The sequence below is a fragment of the Lepisosteus platostomus genome, chromosome 19 (assembly GCF_059453375.1).
Source record: "Lepisosteus platostomus isolate fLepPlt1 chromosome 19, fLepPlt1.hap1, whole genome shotgun sequence".
Classification (NCBI taxonomy): domain Eukaryota; kingdom Metazoa; phylum Chordata; class Actinopteri; order Semionotiformes; family Lepisosteidae; genus Lepisosteus; species Lepisosteus platostomus.
The window spans coordinates 4,109,977-4,128,164 of record NC_142629.1 but is presented as its reverse complement, the minus strand read 5'-3'; the positions used below and the strand labels follow the sequence as shown (position 1 = coordinate 4,128,164).

The following is an 18,188-nucleotide window of genomic DNA, read 5'->3' as shown; positions in this document are numbered from 1 at the left end:
TTATACTATCTGCGGGTCTCTTGCTTATTTCTTTACCTTTTTTTTCTACTTCTCTCTTCTTCCCTTGCCCTTTCTTTGTTTCGCTATGGTGTAGTTTAATACAAGTCTTTGTTTTTCCTTTGTCTCCCAACACATTCTCTAAGTGCTTTTCCAAATGGTAAATTGCATACTCACCAAATACAGTCAGATGTAATTTGTGTGCAGCTTGGCTTCAGTTTCTACTCTCAGTCATTTCTGGATTCAATATATATGACCTGCAGGTAGGACTATGACACTCTTCTTTAAGTACTTCCCATTGAAAACACTGCCCATAGTGGCATCACAAAAGTTTTAAAAACAGAAATTCATAGTTCAGAATGAAGTCTAAACATGAGAAACTAAACATCAAAGATTTACCTTCCATGCATAAACCATTACAAGAACATTCACACATTCTACCAGTGAAGCAAGTGGACAGAGTTATAGCTAGAGAATCCAGTTCATATCCAAATGCTGCTGCAGAAGGACTCTGGCACATGTGATCAGGACAGAGACAGGAATACATGAGGGAAGAGCTGTTATTTTACAAACTGCTTTACATTTGACAGGGTGCTTTGTGCAAACAAACCTGGACACAGGGTGAGTGCCTGCAGAGCAGAGATACTCCTACCTGCACTGTGGCAGCTGTGTCCCCCAACAAGCTCAGTGTGCAGGATCTCTCCTTCCAAGAAGATGAAGCCTTCAGGTCTGAAATAAACCACAGTGCACAGCTCTCGATTAAAACTGAGACTCCTAAATTCTTTCACCTCACTTGCATGCTCTTGTGCAAATGTTGACATTCTGCATGAATGTCCAGATCAAGCTATACTCACACTTCCTGATGGAGGACTTTTTTCATTTTGTGTCTTGTGTTTGTACGGTGGCTGTATCATTGCTACAGCACATCTATTGAACTGTTACATTTCTGCATGAATGTCATGAATGGCAAAGCCTACTTTACGTTTAGGCAATAGCTAAAAACATTAAAATGTGTTTTTTTGTTGTCAATTAACAATGACACAAGGGTAGAAATGCAATCAAATTATATTCTTTTAAAATATTTCATAGCTTGTAAATGATGCACTTTTTATGTTTTCACTGCAGTTACATGATGTATAGTTAGTCTTAGCAGTCAAACCAAAACCTCCGAGTTTGCACAAAAACAACATCCACAGATGTCAGAATAAACACCACACAAGATACAAGAAACATTTCTATATATCTGCATGCCTATATACACAATGATGTTTATAAAAGATGGATTCTGTTGTCAAACATGATACTTATTATTAGCTCTGCTCTAACTTGTTTGTGGTCATTTTAATGCTAAGAGTATTGATGAAGATGTAAAAATGATTCAGAGGTTAGAATGTGTCTTTCTGTAATCCTATCAGTTCTATACTATCAAGAACTTCAAACATATCCTCCATCCTAGTGTGATATGAAAATTATCATCTAGCATTGTCACTATCTACCTAGAAAATTATACAAATGGCTCCTCTTCTTACATGTGGCCAATAGGAATTGCCTCTGCTTATTGTCCAGAAGAAACAGGTATATGAACAACTGACCAATAGGAAATACAGGTACTCCAGCTCCCCAGCTGACAGTAGAGCTTGTATCTGGTTTCTGAGCTTGGTCCAATAAAAACTCCTCACTTCTTCAGTCAGGAAGTGGATCTGGAAAAAAAGCAACAATATTACGACTATGTATCCTGGTCTCATATTACACAAGTCTAAGCTTACTCAGAACTGGTACAGAACCTGGAACTTCAGACTATTACTACAAGTTGTGTATGGGGTGGGAAAGACCAGTAGGTGGTGCTCTTCCATCTTATCCCTTGCAGTGAGAGGTTAAGTCATTTGAGAAAGATGTTAAAGCAAGGTACATAAAGATTAAAGTGTAGGGGTGTTAACCTTAGACTCCTGGCTAAATTTCAGTCTAGAGTGATAACCTGGGCTTGTTATTTTTTCCCCACTCATTTATTTTCTCTCTTCTCTGCCTGGGAGAGGTGTCAGTTTGTCCACTTTGTATTACTGCATTTCTGTGACAGATTAAGTCAATTCCAGCCAATATGTCAAGTTCTTTAGGATTAAAAGCACTATTCACTCAAAAGGACTTTGTCTTGTACTTCAGTTTTTATGCAGTAGTGAAATGACTACCCCATCTTCAAACCATGAAGACGAGACCGTTAGGTCCTGAAATGCTCAGGTACAGCTCTTGTCAAACAGTTTAAGTATTTCCAAGGAAAGGCTGCATATGTATTAATGTTACATTACCAAAAACACACATGCCTGCCCCCAGCTCCCCTCCCAAATGCCATATCTAAAGTAGCAATACAAAATATCTAAGGAAGAATGGTGACTTTGCCAAGGAACACCCAACAATTAAATCTGATACTTTATTGAAATAGATGTACTCTATCACTGCACTTTAGAAACTCTCAATTAAGCAGAGACTCTCTCAGCCCTGTTTTTTTGGAGCCTGAGCTCAGCATGTTGTATACTTAACTATTCAAGGATTATTTAAGGACCTGGACTAACTATGCAGCTGATGTAAATTTCTGAAAGAGCTTCAACACAAACCAGAAGACCCTACAAGGCAAGGAGCTCCTATTTGAGAGTGAACAAATTTCTTAACAGCACAGTAGCTTTCCCCTGTGCTCCTAGTTAAACAATGGGTGACTTGTAAAACCCACCTCAATTGGCATTTTTCCAGGAAGAGGTAGGGAGATCCCTGGTCCAGCCCAGCCTTTTGCAGAAAAGGCGTCTTCAAAGGGTCGAAGGTTCCTGGGCAGGCTTATGGTGGGGATGCAGGGCAGGGTCCTTACACAATTCCGATTGCCAGTTAAGCCACTCCACACGTTTGAATTTGGCCCTACAGCAGCTGCTGAAAATTGCCACAGTTGAGGGGGTAACAGACTAATTCCAGCCAGGAAATTCTCCCCCAGCTTGGCACCTTGGTTGGAGCACCGATGAGCCTGTGCTGCCTTGGTCCGGTTCAATACTAGTGTTCTCCTGCAGTTGCAAGTCTCAGGCTATTTAATCTGTGCATTACAGGTGTGACAACTGCATCACAAAAGCTACTTAGTGCAAGGAGTGAATTGTCTCTATTAAAACCTAACCAGTTCATATCCCAGCTTTCCCTCATTATTACATGTTAGGATACAGCAATCAAAAAAGCATCAGTGATTATCCAATGGTACCACAACACCAGAGGACAGAGTTCATAGACCTTAGTGAATGTATACAAAAGAGACCTCCAGAGACACCTTAACTTTATTGCATAGGCATGATACAGTTGTTACAAGGTCAGGGTCAAGGACATGACAGAGGGTCAGAGGATCACTGTACAAACCAAATAGCTTGGGTCCACATTACAGATGCAGAGTTGAGGTTGCACCATTCCTATTGAAAAGCTTCTCCATTCTTCCCACGTGATCAACAGGGCTTCAGGCAGGGGGAAAAAATCGAATGAATCCTCCAATGAATCATGCAGCATTAAAATAAACTTTTATAGAACAGTAAGTGTCCTGCTAAGGACTTTAGACCCAACAGCTCTTCTACATATTTCTAAATGCTTTCATTCAATTCCGGTGACTCTCAAATACTAATAAAGATTAAACGTACTAACTGCGATTACCCTGATGTCCATAGGACTAAAAAAATGATTCTGAAACTTGTAACTCAAGATGGCTTCTGAAAACATGCTCGATTTATTCCACACCTTTTCAGGTGGAGCCAGGGGAAAAAGCTACCCGCGCCGTCAGTCCTTAGCCACGCCCACTCGAATGACATCGCTCGCAGGCCACGCCCCGCGCACCTGTCCGCCGGGTTCTGCGAGAGAGAAAGGAGCTGGGTGAGTTTGCTCCGCATTTTGATTATTTTTCCTCTACTTGAATGTAGAGGAAATGTAACTTATGTAGTCTATACATCTCCGGAGAAGGGGGGGTAAAATACTTATTTTCGTTGGGAGCTAAATAGCATTTTTCCCCAATGTCTTTTTTTTTCCCAACGCTTCGCTTATTTTTAACCTGGCGTTTGTGTTACACAGGCAACGCATGTATTTATTCTACATCGAAGAAGAGCTCTGTTGTAGCAGTCAAGACATTGCTGTATTTGCCGAATGAAAGCGTATTTTTCCGCATGTTATCTTTATCAAACAATTCGTGAACTTTGTGCGCAAAATCAAGCCTGTGAATTTATCCAACCCGAAAGTAGCCTTCTGGGAATTGTACATTTTCCAGCGTATGTTGTATGGTTATGTTCTTATATTTGTCGTTAAAGTGTTTCAACGAATACGTTTTAAGTTAAATGTTGAATTCTGCGGTTTTTGCGTTTTCAGTTTCGTGTCTTCGGGCAGGACAAGATTCGCATTATATAATGGGAGTATAAACATTAATTAATTCCTTTACACGTCTGTTATTGGAATAAATTCTGCGTTGTCCGCCCTGGTGAACACACCGTTTGCTAATAAACGTTTGTTTTAAATGATCTTTAAGTTGTCGTCTTAATACATGCGTTCTTTTGTTTCCAGTGTGGGGTCTTCGGGCAGGACACGCTTGGCTCAGCTGCTGCAATGATCAATGTAAGTATAAACCTTACTTATTATTCGTTTCGGGTATCCTATTGAAATATATTTTGGATAACGTGATGCACTTTTTCAAAAGAAGACTAGGCGATACTAGAATTCTCCACGACAGAACTGGTTTTGACACTGTCAGCCTGCTGTTCATAGAAATTATTTCGTTCTTTTGATGCGTATAATACATTTATGAATATAATACATATTCATAAATGTCCGTTTTGGCTTCCAATTTGCATCACAACAATTAAAACAACGGAGTCTGTAAAGAGTTGGATTCATTATTCATGTGTTAACTGTTTAATTAGCAGGATCAGAAGTAAATAGTCACTGTTAGAGGATTTGAAGTCTCAAGTGTCTGGTCATGCAATGGGACTTGTACACGTCGCTCTTTAACAGCAGAGTGGCCGAGTGTGATTGAGAAGGCAGGTGCGGTCAGTCTGCAATTAGACTTCAATTCGCTCCTTTATAGCAGTACTGGGACCGGATCGCATCTTCGCCTTTAAATAGCGAGTTTGGAAGCAAAGAAAGTTTCTAAAATGTACCGTTTAACTGGAGCTGCGGGATTCTGGGCTAAGCCTTTCGGTCTTTCTCGAACCGGGTGGAAAACGTAATAAAATCGGGTGTAAAGGTAGATTTCCAAACTTACTTTGTTGGAGCTATTTGACGGGCTGTAGGTTTTGCGTCTTCGACGAAGAGAAACATTAAATTGTGCCTTCAACTTCTTTAAGCTGCTAGTTTTTTTTTAGTTTTACCTGAACAAGACGCTGTTTTTTTGTTGGCATTCCAGGCTTCTGCTGTATCCTGGCGAGTCTCTGGGCTCTGATCGGCGGCTGTCGGATCCTCCAGGGCGTGGAGACCTGATCGCAGACCCACTCGTGTACCGCAGTGGATTCACAGGCGAGTCCGGGTCTCTTCTTCAAAGCGGACTTTCAAGCCGGCTTCCTCCAGGACTGAAGATCGCTTTCAGGGTGGCGTTGTAACTCTTACCGGTATCGCTGACTCTCGGACCAGGCGAGTCAAACCGCTGGTACTAGACCCGGTCCTGTTAGTCTTGTATGTGGCCTTACTGTGCCCTGCAGCTCCGGCTGGGTTTTCATCCTCCGAAGGCGGTTTGCATGAAGACGCACCGACCGCTCTGTTTAGCTTGAACTGGGGGAAACTCATAACTTGAGTTTGCGGTAACTGGAGCCCAGCCGTGTGAGACCCGGCGAGAAAACGGTTTCCAACGGTGCGAGGAGAGAGAGAGAAACCGCTTATCTGCTCCCAAAACACTACCTGCTTCTGTCCTGCCCGAAAGGTTAAAAGCAAGAGATTTAAATTTGCTCAATCTCCCGTAGAAAACGGTTGCTGGATTTAGCAAAATCTGTAAGAAACATTTCATGCGTTTTTCTTTTTCGGCAGCCCAGCTAAGCGCCTGTACCGGCAGAGCAACGGGGTGACAGCCGAACTCTCCCCCCCAACATCACCCCCTCACTCGGCGTGGGACGGCCCCTATTTATAATCCGAATCCTGGTGAGCGAGAAAAGGACGGCAAAGGTAGCTAATTAAGAGACACCGGGGACCGAGCTGGGACTTTGGATACCACTACAATAACACTGCTATATATTGTAATTGTTTTTATGCTTTCTACCCTTGTATGCTGTAATAAACTGCTGTGAGTGTTAATTGGTTTGATTATTCCGACACGGTTCAACAGCCTGCGGGCACCGCCGTCGTGTTGATCGGGGAGTCGGGGAACCGGGAGCCCCTGTAAGGGAAGGATGGTGACTAAAATTGGGGGGGTGTGGCTAGGTTTAAGGGTGGGGTTCAGCATTAATATTGTCCAATCAGCTTGTTGAGGGGAATGGGTGTGAGCACAGCCGATCACAAGAGGGCGCTTTGGGTTCAAGAGAAAATCGCTTGCAGGGAGAGATACGCGGACGCGAACCCGGTTCGCAGGGGTTTTATGAGAGCCAGGGGTTTAGCTGAGTGAGCTATACTTCGTGCCGGACAGGGTAACTCCCTGGATATACTTATCTGGCCAAATGCCGCTAAAACCACAAAAATGTATCCCTACACCTCCTCTCGCATTTCTAAAAGTAGTTTCATATCTACTTTGGTTTGGGTTTTATAAAATGCTCTGTAGTCTGACGCCAAGATCCGAACCTGCACTCTCACCTGACCGCAGACCAGCGCCCTTCAAGACAGGCTTCAGCGTCGCCGGAAACAAACAAAAAAAAGCGCCGCCAAACACAAAAGCATTAAAACTGCGATTCATTTCCCCCCGGCAGACCAGTAGGAGACCCTTCTATAATAAAGACAGAGCTCTGCTGGCGAAGAGCACAGCTGGACTGGGGGAAACCACAGCACAAATGAACTAAATTAAAAATGAAAATTTCAATTATATATATATATGAGAGAATATTGAAGATGGCTGTAGCTGCGCTGAATCCTGCAGTGATCTGTAGCTGCCGCTTCTGCAGTGTTCAGTGAGGTTGTCAGTCCTGCATAGAGCATAGGACTCTGCTTTACTATGAAAGTTGTTTCAATGAGTCGGTGTGACTCCATCTGCTTGTATTGAGCAGCTCTGAGTTTGACAGTATAATGGAATTAGACTTGAATTATAAATGCGGATTATCAGACTTTACTTTTCCACTCTTCTCCAAAACTCTTCAAGTTGATCATTGAGAGAGAGCACACCCATCAACACAAAGAGTACAGTTTCCTCCACAGACACTGGAAATAAAGCCCAAGTGTTTGAAAGAGGTGTTCACAATCCCATTTTTAAGAACAAAAATAAGTTAAAAAGCACACGATTAAAACTTGGATCAGTAGCGTTTTAATATGTTGAAAACAGTACATTAATTTAGGGAATTATCAGAATGAAGGAACAGTCAGTTGATATCAGTGTCCATTCCCGAGACTGGGTACAGAGGCCATCCCTGAGAAAATACCCACAGCAGTGTAGGAGCAACTCAGACAGAGGGATCAAAGAGGGCAACAGTGATCGTCTCCTTTCCAACACAGCAACTGACAATACCCCTCATCATATTAGCAATTATAAGACTAAACAGGCAGAGACAATCCAAACATAAAAAAACAGCACACTGAAGCAATAAAACAGAGATGGAATGTAAGATCTGTACAGGTACATATAAAGCAAGACATGTTTAACAGATATCCAAACCGTGATGCATTTATTAATAATCACTGACATGTCTGAAAAGATAAACATTTTAATAATAGTCAATTGAATATTTTAATAATCTTCTTTATTTTTAAATAAAGATCAAACCAGAATCTGTATTCTCTCTTTATCTATTCTCAGACTGTAAAAAATAAAAAAATAATGTAACAACCAAAACACACAGGTCAACAAGTAATCTCTGTCTGTCTCTGCTGTACCAGTATAGAGCTACAGGGAGAGAGACTGGAGCTAAACCATCTGGTTTGGTCTCTTCGGTTGCTGCCGATATAAAAACACCTATATATTCTGCAGAGACACTGACCCCCCCTCCTGGACCAAGACTGGACACCCCAGCTGCAGAGACACTGGCCCATCCAGGACCAGGACTGGACACTCCTGCTGCAGAGACAATGACCCCTCCAGGACTAGGACTGGACACCCCAGCTGCAGAGACACTGGCCCATCCAGGACCAGGACTGACCTCTCCAGGACTAGGACTGGACACCCCAGCTGCAGAGACACTGGCCCATCCAGGACCAGGACTGACCTCTCCAGGACTGGACACCCCAGCTGCAGAGACACTGACCCCTCCAGGACCAGGACTGGACAGCCCTACTGCAGAGACACTGACCCCTCCAGGACCAGGACTGGACAGCCCTGCTGCAGAGACACTGACCCCTCCAGGACCAGGACTGGACACTCCTGCTGCAGAGACAATGACCCCTCCAGGACTAGGACTGACCCCTCCAGGACCTGGACTGGACACCCCTGCAGCACACAAACTGACCCCTCCAGGACCTGGACTGGACACCCCAGCTGCAGACACACTGACCCCTCCAGGACAAGGACTGGACACCCCTGCTGCAGAGACACTGACCCCTCCAGGACCAGGACTGGACACCCCAGCTGCAGAGACACTGACCCCTCCAGGACCAGGACTGGACACCCCAGCTGCAGAGACACTGACCCCTCCAGAACCAGGACTGGACACCCCTGCTGCAGAGACACTGACCCATCCAGGACCAGGACTGGACACCCCTGCTGCAGAGACACTGACCCCTCCAGGACTCGACAACTTACCTGGCTTTGCAAGCAGGTAAAATACTCAACTCAATACACAGCACATTTAACACAACCTGACGCTATTAACAAATAAGAAACATACACGATGAGGAAAAAAGTAACAAAGATATGAAGTGAAATACCGAATTATCGCAGTTTCTGTTAAAGATGAGCTCTTGTCCTGCCTACCTCCTTCCTCAGGCCTGTGGAGTGGGTGGTGGTGTCACAGACTGCCCAGCTGGTCCTCACGATCTTCACAGCTCACGTGTCTGACTCGGAGAAAAACATTTTCCACAGCAACTCGTGTAACGTACCTCCGTGATTTTATATGTTCAAGATGAACAAAATACGAGACAAAACAACATTTCACAGCTGCAGTACAAACGGCCGCCTCTGATTTTTAACAATGAAAAGCGACAACGATTAAATGCTTCTTTTTGCTAAAGAAAAAAGAAATCCTTCCTGTTTTTAAGAAGCAGAAGAGCAACAGCAAAATTAAAATTCCCACCCTTCCCTAGGACCTCGGAGTTTATTGGGCAACTGGAGGAAGTCTCGTCTATAATTGGGAGAGTTTACCGTCAATCGTAACATGCTGGACTCAATCCCAGTGATCTGATTGGCTCTAGATCCTCACATTCCTAAACAAGAGGGTTTAGACACCAGTCACATGATCCAGGTGTTTAATATCGCACCAAACCCTCACTTCCGCACTGTAAAAGAGCCGTCCATAGACTCGTGTATCACCACCGCCGCCTGGCGGTCATAGAACGGAATCGCTACCTCCTACTGTAGTTTGATCAACAGGCTTCGTTTTATTTCTAAAGATTTCACTAACACGCGGGCTTTCTTACGTTTTTACTTTAATATCCAAATATTCTCCCCAATGGACACATTCAATGGTAAACTGTATTTGTATTTCTTGGAACGGAGACGAATAATGATTCACAAATACACTAATAACTTGTTTTTTAACACGAGTCTTTAAACACAACATCTTAAACATTATGTATTAACCACAGAAACAAATCAAGGATAAGTATTTGAAAGACAAAAGATTAAACAATTTAAGGTCCTCTAAATTAGTTTTCGGTAACATTTCGGTAGTTAAAATTGTAGCAGCGTGTAAAAGGCGATGTTAGACGGCGATATGCAACAGTGTGGCCGCCAGGCGGAGACATTGCTACACGTGTCTATGAAGGGCTGTTTTAATGGAGCCCTTTTCAGTCTCCAGCTGTATTCCACTGACCGTGATATCATCGGTATCCAGTCCAGGTCCTGGCCCTGAGCCACAGTGACACCAGTCTCGGACTGACACTCTCATCAGCTCTGAATGAGCCTCAGAGGGATGTTGTGCTGATGGTGCCTGAACACTAGTCTCACTCTCTAATCTTCCTGAACACATCTTCATCAAGCTAACGGGTTTAGTGGATGTGCTGACTGAAATTATGATCTCATCACAAATGTCAGTTTCGTTATTCTTCTGTTTGAAGCTGCAGATAGCACCTGCTTGCCTTATCAGGCTTAATCTTTTTGGCGAAAGTCTTTTGGTTTCATTCATGTTCCTTTTTTAAAGCTTGTAAATGTATCTTTCATTGTCCTTTTGGTTTCACAGTTTTCTGCATTTCCGGAGCCAGAATCGTCCCTGTGTGATTGGTGGCAGTGGGACAGTGCCTCTACTGGATATGTTAAGGATTGCTCTGGAGAGGCAGTGCTGCCCCAGAGGCCCAGTGGTGTCCTGCCCAGCACCTCTGGAGAAAGAGAGGAAGGACTGTCTACAGAGTCTAGAGCTGCCAGCCCAGCAGAGGGCATCCCAGAGGCTCAGCTTCCCCAGGGAAGAGCTGCTGACCTTCCTGCTGCTTTTACACTCATCCCCCAGGTCAGTTGTCCCGTCTGGAGCCGTTTCATGCCCAACGCCTGCTGTGAGTTAACAGTCACTAGTGCTGAACGCTTGCAGTACTTGTCAGTTTGTCCTCTCACCTTTAACTGATATTTCCTTTAACTGATATCATTTCCAACAGATCTTGGCCCCTATGTCCATGGAGCAAGTCTAATCTTGATTCTGTACTTAACGTGATGAATTGGTGTAATTCAGCACTTTCTGACACCTGCTGTATCTTCTCTCCTTTCATGAAACTCTAAACATGACCTACAGCCCTCAGATCCCTTTTTTCTAAAATCCATCAGATCTGTCAGTAGGCAGGAGTGCATGAGCTCGGGATCAGTGTTGTAGTTCAGCAGCTGCTGGAGCAAAAGGAGAGCAGAGATGAGAGAGCTGTGGCCTCCATCCCTCTACCAGGGGGGAGTGGAGCCCATCCTCCCTTCTCCCAGCTTGACCCCTCTGAGCTCCTGCTTCTGGATGAGGACAGAAGCAGAAGAGAGTCCAGCTCCTGTCCTCTCTGTGGCCCTGAGAGAGGAGAAACGCAGCAGGGCTAAAATCTGAAGGTTTGTGGCCTCTCTTCCACTAATTCACCCAGGTGCCTTGTGTGTTACTGCTTCTACAGATCAATTTTCACAATAAAAGAATGATCTTTACAGAAGCCCTTCTGTTACTCCACCTAAAGAACAGTTTCTGACTGAAATAATGCATGTTTAAATGCTGAACTACTGGTCTGAAATAAATTATTTTTTTTCTAATTTCTTTTACAAACATTCATAACTGCTGTGCACAGCGATTCACTATAAAGGAAGAAAGAAACTTCGGCTCGGGTACAAAGTAGCACAGAATCACAAGGTTCTGTACAGACTTGTCCAAAGGTGTCATAGGCCCAGAGTCGTCTTCTGACAAACAGTCCAGTAATCTTGAGAGCAACACTTTCCTTCTCTGTTTGGGGTTACTGCCACTTTAGCAGCGATTTCAGAGAGCAGAAACAGGGTGTTAAGATAATTAAAGGAACAGTTGCTTTGATTTCCAATTTCATTCTAGACTGTTAACCTCCATCAAACCTTGTCCGTTTGGACGGAGCAGGTAGATAATAGGAAGCTTTGTGGAAGGTCAGCAGGAATGAAGTAACTGGCTCTTTAAAACAGCCCTCCATACACTCGGGTAGAAACATCGCCGCCTGGTGGTCATCTATAGGAAATGAACAGGTAAAGGCTTACTGCATGCGGGAAAGAGACGCGGTATTTCAGCTGTGGAGCGTTTTTTTTGCTGTGACTTAGTGTTTTTCTTTTCAGCCCGAAGTAAACCTTTACCTGTTCCTTTGCAGTCTACGCATGCTGACACAGCTGCCTCCTCAAACTTCCTAATCTAGTGGAAATGCACCGTTCCGTAATGGAAAAATAGTGATGAATGTCATTTATCGCCATATATTTAAAAAGTGCACGCAGCTCAGTTCTCTTTATTGGAACTCCAGAACTGCTCACAATTTCAGACAGCTGATATCATGTATTTATATAGTAAGAGATCACTCTTTTTAAAAAAAGCTTTTCAGCCTTAAAAAAATCACACGTGTAAAGATTAACAAAGAATGCCATGTTCCGAAATAAACACGTATTTTGCTAAAATACAGAACAGAGATAAAATGCTTACATACCAAACGGATATTTTACGTGTTCACGGCGTCTATCAGTATGCTGTCCGTGACAGGGAAAAAAGAGCAAACACCACAACATTTTTCATGACCACTGGTTGCGTCTTTAACATTTAAACATCAGCCATCCTGTCTGAAACAGGTGCACTAGGAGCACAGCGCCACTTGTGGGATCCAAAAGGAACTTCACCCTCAGTGTATTCTCACTGTACCCTCATCTGGCCAGGATTGAATAATCTGAGACTGTATTATTCAAGTAAACGGGCAGTGGGAATCGTACTTGTGAATATTGGAGTCATAGTCTCACTTCTTCCTAATCTTCCTGCACCTTCCTGACTGCTGCCAAATCGGTGAGGCGCAGCCTGTGGAGATCATGACCTGTAAAAACCTTAGTACCTGTGGCTGGAAGGTTGCCGGTTTGTATCCCGCGGCCAGCAGAGGAATCCTACTCTGTTGGGCCCCTGAGCAAGGCCCTTAACCCCAACTGCTCCAGGGATAAATGGCTGATTCTGCGCTCTGACCCCAAGCTTCCCTGTCGGTGTGTCTCATGTAGAGCAAGCTGGGGTATGTGAAAAGACAAATTCCTAATACACGAACTTGTATATGGCCAATAAAGTGATATTATCTTATTTGTTCTGCTCTGTAATTTCCCTGAACACAGTCTCCTTTTGTTGAACAACCAACTGCCCCTGCACCCGGACCACTGGCTATAAATCCTAATTAAAAATACTTTTCACCTAGTCCATAAACGTGTTCAATATTACCACATTTTTAGTGGATGTCTCTTCCCTGAGACTTCATCCTAGGACATCTTGTCTACAGTGGAAAATTAAGTGTCCCACTGTCCCAGAGCCTGTTCGGTTAATATTTCCATCAGATCCTGTCAGTCTCCAGCAGACACGTTCTAGGACTGAGAAGACTCCTCATGCAACAATCCAACAATCCCACAGCAAGACTACAACCTCTAAACTCGATGAGAGGACAGTGAGCAGACATCCTGCAGAACTGCTGTGTCAGTCCCCTCTCATGAGTACAACATCCCAGCTGGGATCAGTATTTTAATTAGGAGCTCACATATTTTAGGAATTATATATATGTCATGCAACGTGATGTTTGTGGATTTTGTAATAAAACCAAAATGTGCAAACAACTGCTTTCTCATTAAATGTTCAGGTGACACTGTTACCTGAAACGCTGTACAGGACTGAAGAACACTACCCTGCCTCTGTCCAAGGTGCTGAACAGTGTCTTTTATTTGAAACTGTACTGTAGATTGTCACACTAGCTCTGTCCAGGAAACTGAATACAACTGTGAAAAGCCTTGCATGAAGATCACCAAACTTCATTTAACCAAACTGATTTTCTTCATGCTTTAACTAAGACTTGTTTCATATAGTGTCTGTAAAATACCACACAATTGTTTACAGTGAACATTAAATGGAGATTACAAAACACGTTCAGGATAATCTAAAGTAAAATAATCAGAAGGGTGAACAGGATTTAACATTTCCTACAGATGTGCAGGTTCTTCCCAGCAAAAGCAGAGAAGCCAGTGACTCAGGCACTAAGAGAAATGAGCACTGGCACACGGTTACACAAATGGGCAGAGTCTAGAGACACCAGACACACAGTGAGTCACGCTGGACACGGAAAGAAACAGCCCAGACATCTTCACACAGCCTTTATTGTCTCAAACACTAAATACAAGGAAATAATAATAATTGCTTACACTTCCATAGCACTTTTCTGGACACTCCACTCAAAGCGCTTTACAGGTAATGGGGACTCCCCTCCACCACCACCAATGTGCAGCATCCACATGGGTAATGCGACGGCAGCCATAGTGCGCCAGAACGATCAACACACATCAGCTGTCAGTGGGGAGGAGAGCAGAGTGATGAGGATCATAGATAGGGATTATTAGGAGGCCATGACTGGTTTTGGCTAGGACGCTGGGGTTACACCCCTACTCTTTTCGAGAAATGCTGTAACCTATCTCAATCCTTTTGGCCAGTTTGATTTTCATTTCCTCGTCTGACACACCTGCTCTGTCCAAGGAACAGGTCTCACTCCTGTCTGCTCGTGTTTCACCCTCAAGACCTCTCACTCCCAGACACCCACCCCCACACACACACACTTCTCTTCCAAGCAGAGGAGTCCACTTTTACTCCCACATACACTTATTTCTACTCCCAGTAGAGAGCTCCTTGCAGGCAAACTCCAGCTGCTTCCTGTATCTTTCAGGTTCATTCTGAAAGATGCAGGAGTATCTTGGCTTCATTCCTGATGGCTTTAACTTCTTGCCTGAGTTTCTCCAGGTCTGACGTTAACTCATTCAGCTCCTCCTCCTTCTTCTGTAGTCTTCTCTCCCGGTCCAAGCAGTTCTTTTTTCAGAACACTCAACATCATTTAATCTATTAAATTAATCTGTGTTTCTGGCTATATGTATATCAGCTGTCTGTCTCTGTCTACCTGATTCATCAATCACAGAAATGATCAACTAGAGTATTTAATACTATTACTAACCCCTGTTCAGTGCACCACTGATCTTAAGTATTTAATTAAACTTATTATTTGGAATTAATATCATAAGTATTCGAGACTAATTGAGAAAGGGTGTTTGTCTTGATGAGGACAGTGAAGACACATCAGTGATAAAGGCACAGCGATGCACACAGGAGGCAGAAGCACACACTAGACATCTCTCCTGGGGCACTGGGAGCTCCAGGAAGCTCCTCATGAGAGGATCTGTTTCTGCAGAGTCTTCTGTCCTCATTAAGATAGCTTGTGGACACAGCACCAGAGCACACAGCCCTGCTGGGATCTCTCCGCTGGGATCTGCAGCAGAGAGAGTGGAGTTAATCCAGGCAAGTTATGATGAAGGGTTACAGAACACTGGTAAGAATATTGTGTTCAGGTCTGGTCACCACACTGTTGAAGAGATATAACAGCCTCCGAAAGAGCTCAAGGAAGAACAACTCCTGCTCTCAGATGTTGTTCTGTACAGACAGGACTCAGAAACACTAGTGAATTCAATTAAAACATGAATTTATATTAAGCTATTAATTTAATGATATAATTTATTTAAATATATTAAACCATAAAGGCATTAACAACACAAAGGCTGTGTGTCACACTGTCTGCCTGCACTTTGGCTCCACCGCCTGAGGCGTCCCTGCCTACATGTGTCCATACCTGTGCGTCTCCTGCATGAGTCTGGGCTGGAGCCCCTGGTGCCGCCCGGTGCCCTCAGGACAGGTGGCACAAGCGCTGCAGAACTGCTGAGGACACAAGCAGAGAGGACTCATCTCACAGATATTTCCAGTGTCCCGCCACGCCAGAGCTCGCCCCATACTGAATGGCTGCCACCTGCTCTGGTTGACAGGAACATCTAATTGCCAGGTCTTTCTCCCTTCAGTCTTGCATCTCACCTTATGGTCTTTTCTGATTTCATGTCGGCTACTCTCTGCAGGTGCAGGAGAAGCCGCCGAGCAGCACAGGCTAGAGATCTGTAACGTCAGCCCCACAAAGTTTGTGCAGCGGTGGAGCCCAGTTCTTGGGATGCAGAAGGGAATGTTGATCAGCAGAAGGATGAAGGCTCGTGTGGCGCTGGAGGGATGCTCACTAGACTACACCCCCTCCCTCACAAGTGAGCGAAAGGACGGTGATGAATTATACATGGAGACTTTCCTGCACCTTTCCATACACCAGGTCTAAGAGGGAGGACAAGATTTATTTTACCTCTCGCTGGTGGCTCTTCCCAGCCACCTCCTACCTTTGATGGATGGCACATCAAGGGTGAGAAACCTCTGAAATATGGTGACAGAAGAAATTGCTCAGAACTAACTTCAGGACTGGCAATTTAGCTTGGACTATCGCCAAAGAATGCTCAAAATGTTGTACAGTATATTGTTTAGAGTCTGTTCTCCTTCTTAATGTATTTCAGAATCTCCTTCAGCTTATCTTTAAAAATAAAATATTGCTGCCCAATCACACATGATAGCAGATTGGCTTTGTACTGGGGGTAAGGAGTGCTGACTGGGAGACACAACGTCATCATCCCCAGAACTGGTTTTGTTTCCTGTAGCTCATGTTGTGAGCACTCTGCAAGATCCCCTTTTACTGCCCAGACTTTAATTAACACAATATGACTTACCATTCTGTCAAAAAACAGGGTAGTCAAGAAAGGACTGTCTGATCATTTATTTTATGCACAGAACTCCCCTTACAAATTTAGAGATGCCCTCGCTGAAATGGTAGATGCCCATAGTTGTGTTTTTCTGCACTGCTGTGTCAAATTGACTTAGTGTTGTCAAGTGTTTGTAAGGGATGTGTGTGGCTGGTCATGTCAGAGAGCTGCTGTTGCACTCTGTATTCATCTGATCTGAATCCTTGTGGGTTGGTTTGTAATTATAATTAAATGACAAACCGAGCAAGAACAATTCACAGACAGATGAAGATCTGAAATGTGAAAAAAAACTTTAATTGCAGACAGAAGGGGCACTACCAGCATCATTGAAGAATAGTTAGCTGTTACTTCCAGTCTTGTACATTTCCAAAGTATAAGAATGACCACACATTTTCTATTATAAGTAGTCAGGTGGGAACTGTTTAGTTAAAAAATTGAAAGTATTTTAGTATTTCCTATGAAGCACTGAAGATGTTGGTTTCTTTCACCTTTTTAAAAAACACAAAATGTTTGTCTGTACACAGAAAATTAGTGTTTGCCTTTTTCTGTTTTTTTTATGTCACAGCTGCTACAGCAAAATAAGACACATAATATATTGAAATAGAGCATGCACCATGAATTTTAAATATCTAAATGAATAATACCAATAGTACAGAACTGCACTGACACCTCATTTCAAATTTATAATAACTGAAATTCAGTCTTAAAGGTCACCATAATAAAACATCAAGTTAAATTATATAGTACATCTCTCAAATGGGCTCTCAGATGTCTGTGTTGTAATGAACAGTGCTTCCCTTTAAATGTATTCCAAAAATGTGAAAATGCAATAAGACTCGAACTATGAGGATGACATTTAGTCTCTGACAGTGTTTGCTGCAGTTTGGTACCACGTGATGAAATACCTTAATTGCATTCTTTATAACCCCAAGCTGATGGCCATTCATAAAATGATGGGATCGGTTAATCAATTAGTTTTAAGTAACCATCTGAAAAATGATGTGAGCGTGTGCAGTAATTTTAGAGTGCATTATAGCACAAGCCTGGAGTACATCTCACAACAAGTTTGGCTTTCAGACGTAAATAATCTCTTCTGAAATATCTCCACTATGCTTTGAATTACAGTGTGCACTTTTGAGGTTCTGGGATATGTCTAATCTCCCGGGAGCTATATCATTAAATCCTTGTTTTGAAGACGAGAATATGATTTCAGCACCGAATTCATGGGAGACTTCACAGATTGCATATCGTTAATCTGGTTTGGAGGCCATGTCCAAACCTATGCGCTGTGAAGCTCAAGCCTTTCACATTAGCTCTGCAGACTGGCAGGCACAGATGAGGACACAGATTCTCACTTCTGCTTTTTATTGTAAATGAAAGTCATTTTGCAATGGTGAAAGTTTTTTTTTTAATCCCCTCAGCCTGTTGAGCAGAATTTTCCACAAGACTGTCCCCTGAAAGCAGAGCACAGCATGGTGAACCACTACAATGTGGAGCAAATTCAGAGATCAAACCTGACCTTCCTGGCTCATTTTTGTAAAAACACTTTTTTTTTCGCTGTGTAACAGAATTAAATCCCAGATTAAGTCAAAATTTTGACTCATCTCCTGATCTCTTGTTTCCACCTCTAGCCCTC

General features: G+C 43.3%; 1 long non-coding RNA gene across 2 annotated transcripts; it reads left to right on the top strand.

Annotated features, from left to right (window-relative positions):
• Positions 1-3,826: 3,826 nt before the first annotated feature.
• On the top strand, positions 3,827-6,262 carry LOC148644907 (uncharacterized). Of its 2 annotated transcripts, XR_015928449.1 has the most exons (4): positions 3,827-3,876; positions 4,555-4,605; positions 5,393-5,902; positions 6,007-6,262. It is a non-coding gene; the product is annotated as an uncharacterized LOC148644907 (long non-coding RNA). The 2 variants fall into 2 exon arrangements; XR_015928448.1 differs by having other exon boundaries at positions 5,393-6,262.
• The last annotated feature ends 11,926 nt before the right edge of the window (positions 6,263-18,188 follow it).